General features: G+C 38.6%; 1 protein-coding gene across 1 annotated transcript in view; it reads left to right on the top strand.

The window, feature by feature from the left end:
* LOC121856768 overlaps nucleotides 1-2,572 on the top strand; it is a 50,023-nt gene extending 47,451 nt beyond the window's left edge. The window contains exon 8 of the transcript XR_006087049.1: nucleotides 814-2,572. The gene's annotated coding sequence lies outside the window, so the exon portion shown is untranslated. The remainder of the gene's footprint in view (nucleotides 1-813) is intronic.
* The last annotated feature ends 11,432 nt before the right edge of the window (nucleotides 2,573-14,004 follow it).

The raw sequence follows: 14,004 nt of genomic DNA, 5'->3' as shown, positions 1-14,004 counted from the left end.
AGTTGTAAATGTTCCGATATCATTATAGTATCCTCAAACATAAGAAGTGGATGACGTTGCCATACATGAACTTTATGGCAACAAGATTTTAAATACCAATAACAAGGAAAAATTATCTCATGTATCAATTCATTATAGCTGATATCGTTACGTTTTCCTATGTTATGTAAAAGACGTGACTGATTTTTATTCACTTTACCATAGTACTATAGGACTCAGTATTATCTTTTACAATATTTACTATTAAAAGACTTAATGATTTATGCACCCCACTACGCACACACAACTAACCCAAATATAATTATTTTTATTTTATTTTTTTTTACGGGGATTAGCCTACCCGGGCACAGATCACTGACCCACATCGGGGCCTGGGGAGGAGGAGGGCGAAAATGTGATAATAATAATAATAATAATAATAATAATAATAATAATAATAATAATAATAATAATAAAGAACCATAAAGAAAAACTAAAATAAATAAAGAAATAGTGAGAAACAATATATGTATGTTGTGTTGTCAATAGTAAGAGAAACAATTGAGACCCTGCAATTGTGTGTAAATGAGGCAGAAGTCAGATCAGCAACCTGGGACTTGGTCACAATTTTCGTGATGCCATATGGTAGCAGGGTCTACCATTAGACAACACATTATGCTTCCAATATCTTCCCAGGCGGTAGTATGTGTGTATGTATATGTGTATGTATGTGTGTTTGTAGAGAAAATTATTACATGTAAACACTCCTCAACCACCCACCCCCTCCATATACACAAGAGTATAAACCTAACCCAAACTTTTTCTTCCCAACAGCGACAACATGTGAAGGCGCGCGGGGGAGGTCGGTGGGAGAGGCTCCATTCTGGTGGTACTTTGCAATAACACAACTCCCACGAACTCCACTTCCCGATTCTCCAACAACCAACAATACTCTCGTCTTATCTACTGTTACACGTATTTTTTTTGTGATTCATTCTCTTCACAATATACTAAGTCAATGTTTTTTGCAATAAATCTTATTTTTGTCCTGAGTGATGACGTCACTGAGAGGCATGAAGGACGTAAACAGCTGATGGTTAGGGTTCAGAAGCTTTACTGGGTGTAAACCTTGTGTTCCCAAACCTTTTTGTCGGCAACCGGGAGCTTCGTTTATGACCTCTCTCTCTCTCTCTCTCTTAGTTGGGGGGAAGTTGTTTAGTATAAAACTCAGATAAAAGTTTATTCCCTTCAGTATCTAAACAATTAAAATTGACGAAATAGTTCACTCCGGATAAATTTACGGATGTGTGAGGTTGTGTCAGTGTAGATGGAGAGGTGGGTGTAGGGTGTGGAGAGGTGGGAAGGAAGAGCCATGAGCGACAGAACTCAACTTCACAGGCTGTGGTCACCAACTTCCTGGTCTCCCAGTAGGCCAGTTTGTCAGACACAGTTTTCCATCTTAACTGAGAGCAGGAAGAAAACTGCATTATTCTATCTTATCCAAGGGCAGAGTAATTACTTAAGGTTCCATATTTAATGGCAGAGAGGCAGCGAGTTTCATTTTACACTTAGGGCAATGAGAAGCTACAATGTCCGACCTTACACTAGGACAGGGAAAGGACGATTGTTGGTTTCCACTTAAAGGTAAAAGAGAACAATAATACTCTATCATACCCAAGGAGTAAGAGCCCCATTTTGAATAGCTAGGAAGACGAAAAATATACTCCATCTTACCAGATATTACGGAGGCTGCCACAACATCGTCTTTTACCAAGGTCCGGAAGCCTGTAAATGCTTTCCAACTTATTAAAAGGTAAAAGATACAGGCTGATTGTTCCAGTTTACCCAAGATAAGAGAAGCACAAGAGACATTACAATTTACCTGAGGGTAGAAACACAACAAGACCATCATACCATTTTGCACAAGGATAAGGAAGGCAGAAATTGTGTTTCACCTTACCCGAGGACAACCACAGAGACACAGTGTTCCATCTTTCTCACTACCAGGAAGACAGCTGTCGTTCTCCTTGATACATTTCCTTTTTATTGATACACACTTGTGGAGATTTTGTGTTGAGGATCTTTACGATTTTTAAGCTGTTGCATCTCATAATATTTATACACGTCACGTTTCACAATTCACGCACCTACAGTTAAGCTTTACTACCAGGACATTAACGTTGATACACTGTATTTTTGTCCTACAATGAGGTGTTGTTTTCCTCGGTGCATGCGAGTCTGCGCGCGCGTGTGTGTGTGTGACGCATGTAACAGGTCACCGAGGTAAAATGCTCATTAGTAACAGAAAGTCTGGTTAATTTTCCCATTTCATCTCACTTGTGTCTTCCCGAGACACCTGGCAGGTAAATGAGGTGAATTACTCATTTGCAACAGGATATTGTGTTTTTCCCTCCGGTGGTCTCACCTGTGGGGCTCCCTGCCTCGCCCACCATACAGCCCAAGTCTTGTTCTCGGCGTTTCTGGTTCTATGTATTGTAAATGTTTTTTCGAAACAGCTATACATATGTTAAGAATGAATATACATATACTTGATAGTTTTCTATAACACAGTCGTATTTTTGTACAAATAAAAGTGAAAATAAAACTTGATTGTTACTTTAATGCTTTCAATGTCCTTCCTTAATCTACAATTTATTGATTAGTGATACAACAGGATTTCTCGACATCCTTATATCAGTAATGTACAGTCGGCTGCACTTGCGCCTGGTACAGCGGCTGGCACGTTTTATGAGATGTGGCAACTCTGTCCAGGCATACTTATCTAGCATCCTTAGTCTGGATTCTATTGCAAAGTTCCTTAAGGCCATTCCGGGAGTTTTAATGCCATGTAAACCAACACATATTTGCTACATCTCACAAAACGCACCAGCCACTGTATCAGGTGTAAGTGCAGCCGAATGTACATCACATTAAAAGGATCTATAAGAGAAAATATCTTGTCAACACTTAAAATAGTACAGTGTGAAGACCCAAATTCTTGACTTTCTTTTCATGATTGATATTAAAGGTTGAAATTATGTTCGTCTGTTTTGGAATTTGAGGAGACAATATTATTGAGAACAACTTTATTATTGTTTGAGATAAAGAACAAGAAGTATACCATGAAAAACAATGAAGCATAGGATATATAAAATATTTTTTTAAAACCAATTTATAGGTAAACGTTTGAGAGTAAAGAAAATAAAATTAAAAACCCATGAAACTAAAATATATATATAGTTGTGACAAACCAAAGTAGAAACTGAAAGAAAGAAAATGGTCAATGTGATACTTTCAATCAGTTAGTCAAAGGTCCCACATCCATCTCTAAGGACTGGCAACTGTGGGCCAAGAATTCAACAAACATTTACGAGCTGTGTTCATCAACCCTTCTAGACTAAGCCCTGTAGACCGAGTATTTAATCCAATTAATCTCTCTAATCTTTGCTTTACCCTGGCCCTCCTACCGTCAATTTTACCCTAAATATGTTTACTATCATCCTATCTTCCTATGGCTAAAGTAGGTAATGAACGATAAGATGCAGTACATGTGGTGTTTCTGAATCTTTGTTCATAGATACAGAGGAAGAAGTGTGCTAGTCCTGCTCACATTCTCTTGGGTAATAATAATAACAAATACACCAGGTGGCAGTGTCTTGTGATATCCAGATCAAAGGTGAAGCCAATGCTGGAAAAATGTTATACCCAGTGGAAAATATCGACTTGTTGGAGATCAAAAGAGATGAAAAAAAAATCTTGCTCGTTCCATTTACAGGCAGCTGGCACAATTAATAATAATCGACAAAATTAATGACCAAACTACTCAAATTTGTAGAAAAAAAACCCGTGATGTGATGTTTTAAGCTTAATTTACCAGTATAGTCCGTTAAATAGAGGATACACTATACGGTAATGACCACTTTAGCAAAACCTTAAGCGAGAATTACCACAGTGAAGTAACTAGGCTGAGCGTGTGGCGACTTAATCCCAACAAGAAAAATGTTTGAGAGTTGCAACTCTCATTATGGGAAATTAATTGTAAGAACAAAAAAAAGTTGACCAGAGTTAATAATGTAGTGAATTTTATTTACTTAACAATTAACTATGACTAAATTTGTCTTGTGGTTACCAGTTCATGTATTTTGCTTCTATTTTTATTTCAATTAGTAGAGATAAGTAAGTATTTACAGTGAAACCTCTATATAACGGACTCCTCTCTCCATATACTCCGTTAAATGGGTCTTTACATCTAACAGATACCTCGACATAACGGATTTTATTCTCCATATAGTCCGTTAAATAGAGGTTTCACTGCATATTTGCTTGTCTTATAATTGACTGCCTAATCCCTTTTTGGCTAAAAAGGAAAAAGTGACATAATTTGTTGTGGTTGAATGTGGGTGCGCCAGGTCCGTAGACTTGCTGGTGATAGACGAACTTATGATGGAGGACAATTATAAGGACGACCTCTTGTACTGATTCGAGGGAAAACAAATAACTCGCTACCTGGTGGCAATTATCTACCTGGAGACAGACACCCTGAGAGCTTTAATTATAACGTAAGAGGTGTCATGTGTATTTAGTAATGATATACATTGGCATTTCTTTAACTTAATATCTAATTCTAAGATAAATTAACCAGTTAAGATTAACTTTCTCAGAACACTTCAACTGTTATTCATTCTTTATCATATTCATTTCACATTTACCGATGGTGTAATTACAAGAAATGCAAAGAATGTAAACTATTCCCAGCTAGATGAAACAATTTGAATTACATAAGATAACAATTTAAACTATTTAGATAATCATTAGAATTCAAGTAAAGGAAATCAAATGTGTTTTTGATATATGAACCATGAACGTAAATAGACTCTCACGTTCATATGCATACATAAACGTTCAGGGAATGTACACACAGAGGAACAGTTAACAAAGGCTGCGCACATGAACATTAACAGATTTCCACATATGAATGTAGATGGCCCACACACTTTACACAAAGGTTGACTCGTAAACCAATCAGCATATTCATGATACACTTAAGACTGTGAGACGCACTCAACATGGCGCTGTTTATTCTCTGTTGGTATGCACTGACCCACACACACGCTCAACATGGCGCTGTTATTCTCTGTTGGGATGCACTGACCCACACACACTTAACATAGCGCTGTTTACCCTCTGTTGGTATGCACTGACCCACACACACACTCAACATGGCGCTGTTATTCTCTGTTGGTATGCGCTGACCCACACACACTCACCATCCTCTTGAACCTCCCACTTGCGATAAATTTAAGATCCTTACCAGGTCTCGGAGTGTTCCAGAGGATTCAGTTTATTTATTTTCTAGTTCTGTGTTTTTAAATATCTGCACTCCAGGTATTCTTAAATTGTTGTATTCATTTATAATATTAATCTCCACAGAATAAATTAAAGAATTTGCTTCATCCAGACACTCACGGAGCTCTTGAGGCTTAGAAGTTTATGAATTAATGATAACAGGTTTTAAAGACATGAGAGACTTCATTAATGTTCAAGATATATTTTAATTATATCAGATAGTCGTGTTATGCGAAGTCTTAAAAAAAATTGCAAAACTTCCGGTCGTTAAAAAAAATCAGAATTCTTGTTGATTAATACGACTCCAGCTCGTCTCTCCTCTCAGTCAAGATCGAGAAAAGTCTGAAAAATACATGAGACCTTCCCTTGATCTGGATGGTCCTCGGTCAGGATAAATGAGAGGATAGAAGGAAAGGAATGGAGAGTCAGTCCTGTTGCAAGTGTCTGTCTGGACCTTCTCTCTAACACGGACTAAGAGATTGTAAAACTTGTGTAAGAAGTCGAATAGGAGGACTTTAATCTCTTGAAGCAGTGATGAAGATGTAAACAAATATATTTATACGAGTCTATAAAATAATCCCCATCTTATTGCAACAAAGACAATTGATTATGTTATAGAATAGTATCAAAGGGCTGAGACAACATCTTCTGACGTATATTCCATTAGCGTATTACTTCAGTACGGAAGGTAACGCAAGATGCTACACTGACACGAGAAAGTTTATTGAAAGGAGAGATTTTGGGGTGGAATTCAGAATTTTCTACAGCAAAGACATTTACTTTTAAGGTTAGGTTAGGTTAGGTTATCAACACTTTCGTTAAGGGTTCACTTAAGACACCTCAAAGAATGCCATCTGTCCTTAATGAAATTCAACAGTTAGGTGAAGGGAGAGGCGGGAAGGGCTAAACTAACACAGACATAAAGACGAGCTGGATGGTGGTGGGTCTGGGAGCATCATTTGCAACTGAATAGCGCCCTCCCTAAGTGGTGAGAGGAGAGGTGTGTTTACAAGAGCAGGTTGTAGTGAACAATAATTCTAAAGCCTGTTGTATATAGATTAAAACTGATTATCCTTTCTGAAACCAATTACCTACGAAGCAGTGAAAGTAAAATACAGCAATTAGGCTAAATTAATCTATGTACTCAGTGAAGTTGGTTGCGTAAGGAGTAATTATAGTCAATGATCAATAAAAAAATATATATGGATTTCTTGTTTCATGAAGGAAGAAACTGAGATATTAATAAAAAAGTGAAATTATTATGTGGATTTTATCACAGTTTACTTAAAGAGGGCACACGCACGCACGCACGAACGCACACACACGAATATATATTTGAGAGAGCGAGAAGTAGTATAGCAGTAGTCAAGATGTGTCGAGGGAGTCGTCTGGTAGGGCTCCACTTGCAACATTTCCAGCCACACGAAAGACCACTTAGTTATGAAAAGTATTAACATACTTTCTCATCTGGCAAAACTGCTGCCTTGGGACCACGATTATGTTAAAATTCATCTCTACTTATCTCTATGTCTCTCTCTTTTCGTCTGTCTTTCTCTGTCTCATTTTGTATGTTTTTCTCTCTGTCTCTCTCTCTCTCTGTCTATTTGTCTGTCTATCTACCTTTCTATAGTGTCTATCTGTTTGTATGTTCATCTTTCTCTCTCTCTGTTATCTTCATGTCTCGTTTTGTCTGACTTTCTTTCTATCTTTGTCTGTCCATTTCTCTATCTATATTACCTCCATGTCTGTTTCTGTCCGTCCGTCCGTCTCTCTATAAATACACCTCTCCTCCCCTCCCCTCCACCATTTTCTCCCACTCAACTCCCACAGACAAGTGCAGCTTTGTGTCTACCTCCACACATGGGGTCAACATTTTCCTCTTCACCTTCCCCCTCTACCTGATGTTCACTGCACTACTTTTTTATCAATATAGTTGGTGTTCACATAGTTGTAGAATTCCCTCGCCAAATTTAAACCTAACCTAATCTAACGTAATGTAACCAAACCTAACTGGATTCTGTGTTACTTCGAAAGACTGATTCTTATTTCCATCCGCACTGTAAATTTACAAAATTCCAAAATTCTTGCAAAAACTGACAAATATTAATTAAAAAAAAATATCCACGAACGTATGAAAATCTTCACGCCGCCTCTTTCGCATGGGGTCGTGCGACGCCTGGAGGCATAATGGGAAAGTATACAAACATTACGTCCTTTATGTATTGTTGCGTTTATGAAATATATTACTTGTGTTGAATACTTCAGTTATGTCCCTCAAACATACACAGTAAGTCCAGTAACCTAACATTTCGTGTCCACATGAACGTCAGTATACAGAAAGTCAGTCTTGTGTCTTAGTCTGGTGAAGAAAACATGAACGAAATATTTCCTTTCGAGAATTCCCAACGTTAGTTAGTTAATTGAAAAAGAAAATCCCCCAAAAAATGTTTCAGTAAAAAAATGTAAATGAACTGCTAATTGGAAACAGATTTTGAAAATGTGGGAAGTTGCTTCGCCTTGGGAGCCTTGAAGAAAACGCGAGGCATTGTCTTTATGGGGAATTTTCATGTAAAAATATCAGGCGTTAATCATAAACCATTAATAAAAACCACAAAACCACAAAAAAACGCTAATTTTCTTCTGGTAAATTTATAACTAAAAATAAGACGATGTTTCACAGGACTAAAACACAAGGCATTATAAAGCTCTCATTATAATTGTTTTCTGGGTTCGGACAAAAAAAAAAAAATCTAATGTTCGTATGAGGAGCAGAAGTGTTATGAAGTGTTACTACGACACTCTCAAGAAGGATGCATCCCACAAGTTGCGTGGAAAAAATTAACTTACACTTTCTTGGGAGTTTACTCGACAAAGTTACAGTTTCCAAAATTCTTGTTGATATTTTAGCAGAGTGGAGACGTCACCCTGGGAGGAAGGCTGGCAGCCGGATGTGTGCCGCCGGGTTGTGGGGGCGAGGTGTGGAGACTCCCAGACGAAGGTGAAATAACATGGAGGACACTAACGAAAACATACAAGAAGAGAAATAGTAAGAGAGAATTGGAGAGGAAATATAACAGAGGCGAGGAGAAAGAGCTAAAAAGAAAGAATAAAGATTGACGGAAAGGGAGATGGAATTCAGTTCTGTCCTACATTTTATGAAAACAGAGAAGTTATGGAAGGGAAAGGATGGTGAAAAGGGTTGAAGGACAAGAGTAACAGAGACCAAAAGAGATAGAGAGAAAAATATGTGTAGGTTAAAACTCGTTAATTTCCTTGAACGCTGAGAAATATGTCGACTCCCAGAGCATAAAGGGAAAGACATTCACTTGAGGATTTCAGAGTTTTGTTTGTATAGAGAGCACCCGTCACTGCTTCGACCGGAGGAAAGTTTAACCAATAGCTCAATGCCACGAATTTATGCGGGGCAAGCGAAGCAGATGAAACAGATAAAAGGTCGCCTGGAGATACAATCAATAAATAAACTCTTGCTGTTATTTCTTCATCTTTTACTGATGGTGAATATACTAGTGTCAGGTAGACCATCCAAGCAGTTAACTCCCGGATTTTGGTGTAGAGAGCCCTTGATCCTCTCCATTCATGAGTTTCGCTACTGTATTGACATGTCTGTTTACGTTAACCTCCGTTCACGAGCCAAATCCGCGTAGAATCACCTGGATTTACCTCAAACTCTCACAAGATAAATAAAGGTCTTGATTCTCTATAAAACAGAAACAAAAGACAAACTACTATTTTAGAGGATCACATCAATGTATATTATTATCATGGTAAAATTTCTCCGTGTGTTTTCTTATCTGTTTAGCGTTGCGGTGCGGGCTGATATACGGCTCTTTGCTGATGGTAACCCAATAACTCATCCTAAAAAAAAAACACAACATCAACAGAGCGGACTGATGCTAATATAGATATAAATGATAATCTAGGCCATAAGATGCACAACATGACATAGTGAGACCTCTGTATAATGGACTCCTCTATACATAAACCGTTAGACGGGGTTTTCATATCTAACTGTCCCTCGATATAACGGATACTCTTCTCCATATAGTCCGTTAAATAGAGGTTTCACTGTATGACTGAGCGATGTATAGTGGAGATTATCAGCCACAGCAAAACCTAAACAATACAATAGAGATAATCCTTGGCAAGTTAACATACATTACACTACGTCAAAAGTTAGATGTGTCGCTGATTCCTGGTAAATATTGGAGTAACATGACTATTATATGTGTTGACTGTGAGGCTTATGTGACCCTAGTGTTATGTGGAGAGGAGAGAGAGACGCACAGGCAGACAAGAGAGAGAGGAGAAGAGGACAGACAGACAGACAGACAGACAGACAGACAGACAGACAGACAGACAGACAGACAGACAAAGAGAACCTCGATATAACGGACTTTCTTCTCCAAATAGTCCGTTAAATAGAGGTTTAATTGTAACTCCATCCCTCTCTTCCTTTCTCTCTCTCACCACTCCAGCCATGTAAACATTAGACACATCCTTGACCTAGTTGTATTATTACTAACAAACATTCTCCGCATTTCCTCATTAAACTTCTCATTTCCTCATTAAACTTGCCTCATTTCCTCATTAAACTTCTCATTTCCTCATTAAACTTGCCTCATTTCCTCATTAAACTCGTCTCATTTCCTCATTAAACTCGCCTTATTTCCTCATTAAACTTGCCTCATTTCCTCATTAAACTTGCCTCATTTCCTCATTAAACTTGTCTCATTTCCTCATTAAACTTGTCTCATTTCCTCATTAAACTTGTCTCATTTCCTCATTAAACTTGTCTCATTTCCTCATTAAACTTGCCTCATTTCCTCATTAAACTTGCCTCATTTCCTCATTAAACTTGCCTAATTTCCTCATTAAACTCGTTTCATTTCCTCATTAAACTTGCCTCATTTCCTCATTAAAGCTCTAATACTTGCTTCACTCTCTCTAATAAAAATCGGTGGAGATGACTGGACATGGCCTAACAATCTGATTTCATTCCGGAGGATTTTTTGGTTGGGAATCTGTTGTAACAATTCAGATTTATGAGACTTTTAAGCGTTTACTAAATCACATTGATGTTCCCAGCCAAATAGATTTCTTCCCATAATTTTTCCTTTATTTGTTAATTGATGTTGACGAATGATTACTTTGTTGAGCGTTGAATGACGTGTTGGTGCAGGATGACGTGTTGGTGCAGGATGACGTGCAGGATGACGTGTTGGGGCAGGATGACGTATTGGTGCAGGATGACGTGTTGGTGTAGAATGACGTGTTGGTGGATGACGTGTTGGTGCAGGATGACGTGTTGGTGCAGGATGACGGCAGGATGACGTGTTGGTGCATGATGACGTGTTGGTGTAGAATGACGTGTTGGTGTAGAATGACGTGTTGGTGTAGAATGACGTGTTGGTGTAGGATGAAGTGTTGTGGTGGTGAAGAATGAAGTGTTGTGATGGTGAAGAATGAAGTGTTGTGGTGGTGAAGAATGAAGTGTTGTGGTGGTGAAGAATGAAGTGTTGTGATGGTGAAGAATGAAGTGTTGTGGTGGTGAAGAATGAAGTGTTGTGATGGTGAAGAATGAAGTGTTGTGGTGGTGAAGAATGAAGTGTTGTGGTGGTGAAGAATGAAGTGGCCCTGACAAAGGTGCCAAGGAATAAATGTTTAATTTTGTCTCCTTTGTCCTCAAGGAAATAAATGACATGAGCATTACTAAATCTCAGTATAATGAACGTCTTATATTTCACGATAGAATTCCCTAATTATTCTCATCACTTCCCACTTACACTTTCTAATGATAGTCTTCCCTCCTCCGTTATTATGGTCCATTCACTTCTTTATTATGACTCTATCCCCTTTCTTTATCTCTTTATCTTCATTTCTCTATAATAATAATCTTCAGTCAGATCATGTTCCCTTCCATGTTATTATGACTGTTAGTCTAACATAAATTTCATCTTTCTATGCGTCTTGTCTTAGTCGGCAAGGATGAGTCATTAATCATATTCCTCAAACAGTTGAAAGATGTTAAACACCAACACACGTACAACATACACACACATACAGCACGGACGCAAGCAGCATAAGCACGCACGCAACACTCGGACGAATACACCTACACACCCATCCACATGCTCACACACCCACATGCAACACACACGTCACATCCACTCCAATGTCAGTTTGTGTGGTGTTATTACCTTCACATACAGATATACAGCATATGTATATAAACACCAATGACTGCGTAAGCTCCTCCACCTTCTCACAGGCAGGACGAGTATGGTCTGGATAATGATTGCAGTTGGTCTTTACCCGCTCAGCCACAATACTAATAGGCAGGAAATAAAAGTCCTCTACTCTTGGCTCACTGCTATTTCTGATTTGCCTGGATTACAACTTGTTCAGAAAGCTCAGGTCCTTTGTTGGTCTTCGGGATCATGAGTTTCTGATCCTTTTGGGACAAATGGGTATCGATTCCCCTGTAAGAGTTAACGTCTCTGTGGTCAGTTATGGTTTGTTGTAGTGGTGTGAAGGTTCGTGGTGGGCAAGGTTAGGTTAGTGAGGTTATTAGGTTGGGCTAGGTTAGGTTAGTGAGGTTATTAGGTTGGGCTAGGTTAGGTTAGTGAGGTTATTAGGTTGGGCTAGGTTAGGTTAGTGAGGTTATTAGGTTGGGCTAGGTTAGGTTAGTGAGGTTATTAGGTTGGGCTAGGTTAGGTTAGTGAGGTTATTAGGTTGGGCTAGGTTAGGTTAGTGAGGTTATTAGGTTGGGCTAGGTTAGGTTAGTGAGGTTATTAGGTTGGGCTAGGTTAGGTTAATGAGGTTATTAGGTTGGGCTAGGTTAGGTTTGATTATATGGGGACTATTCTTTTTATGTTAATTATTATAGACATGATCGTCTATTGCCAATCAGAATTTAATATAAAAAATACATGGAAGTTGTTTCTATTTTGTAATTATCTCTATGTACCAAAAATGTCTGCACCCAGAGGTAAATTTCTACATTTTCTACGTTGACAAAATACACGCAAACACACACACGCGCGCGCACACATGCGCACGCACGCATTGATTAAACTTTTTTATAGTGATTAGGACAACATCCGGGAATGAAGAGCCTCATTACTGCCTGTGTTTTATCTCTCAGGCCATCAGGTGTCTTTACATCATATTTCACAAGGTCAAATTCACAGACGAAGATCAAAGCTTCGTCAGGAGGAGGATGAGGAGTCTGATCTTTTTCTTCCGTGTTGTGTCAATTTCTCTCTAAACCTATATCACGCTAAGCTTATTCCACCTGGTCTGTCCACGTGTATACTTGTCTTTTTTAATTCACCAATACTCGTGTCTCTTGTGATATTTCCACTCAATTACAAACTTTCTGTGTATAATTTTTCCATCATTTCATGTTCATTTTTGTTCTCTCTCATTGCTATTGCTCTCTGTCTTTCTGTCTCTGTCTCTCATCCTTACGTCTCTCTGTCATTGCCTCTATCTCTCAATAAACTATTAACTCACTTCATCTCTAGCGCCCGTATTATTAAACATCATCTTCTCTTGAAGAGCGTCGTGTTTCAACCCGAGTTTTAAACTAAATAAGTCCTGAGGGACACCGCAGTACAGTGCTTAACAAGCTGGTGTGGCGGTAAATTTAACTAATTCCAATAAAATTAATTTGTAATATTGGAATTAGTTAATTTTACCGCCACACCGCCCCGTTAAGTACTGTACTGTGGTGTCCCTCAGGACTCATTTAGTTTAAAACTCGGGTTGAAACCCGACGATCCTCTTCAAGGGAAGATGTTGTTTAATAAAACGGGCGTGAGTCTCTCAGTCATTGCCTCTGTCTCTCAATAAACTATTAGCTCACTTCATCTCCAGGTCTCTCAGTCTTTCTATATCTCATCTCTAGGTCTCTCAGTCATTGCCTCTGTCTCTCAATAAACTATTAGCTCACTTCATCTCCAGGTCTCTCAGTCTTTCTATATCTCATCTCTAGGTCTCTCAGTCATAGCCTCTGTCTCTCAATAAACTATTAGCTCACTTCATCTCTAGGTCTCTCAGTCTTTCTATATCTCATCTCTAGGTCTCTCAGTCATTGCCTCTGTCTCTCAATAAACTATTAGCTCACTTCATCTCTAGGTCTCTCAGTCTTTCTATATCTCATCTCTAGGTCTCTCAGTCAGTGCCTCTGTCTCTCAATAAACTATTAGCTCACTTCATCTCCAGGTCTCTCAGTCTTTCTATATCTCATCTCTACGTATCTCAGTTTTGTCCCTCGGAAAAACATCAATACTTCTCACGTGCTCAGTTTATTGTTTCAGGACTAATGTTCAGCTTCACGTTAAGCTTCACGTTATAGGTTAATCAGACACTCTTTGATGCTCTCCTGAACCAAGTCATATCTTACGTATATTCACACAACTACAACAGCGTGCACCGAACGTTAGAATTATGTCAATTGTTGTTGAATGTGGGTGCGCCAAGTCCGTAGACTTGCTAGTGATACCAATGGGAATACAAAGGACAATTTAGCATGTGTCGTAACTTATGCATGAAAGGTGTACACTAGAGAATATTAAGCCAGGAATATAACGCAAGCGAACATTATGTCAGGGTTACGTAGTCTTGACAGTGGCTGCTCCTTGCTTCCTGTCAAGT

The sequence above is a fragment of the Homarus americanus genome, unplaced genomic scaffold (assembly GCF_018991925.1).
Source record: "Homarus americanus isolate GMGI-L3 unplaced genomic scaffold, GMGI_Hamer_2.0 scaffold46833, whole genome shotgun sequence".
Classification (NCBI taxonomy): Eukaryota; Metazoa; Arthropoda; class Malacostraca; order Decapoda; family Nephropidae; genus Homarus; species Homarus americanus.
Note: the sequence above shows the minus strand (reverse complement) of the source record. Positions and strands in the feature narration are given on the sequence as shown.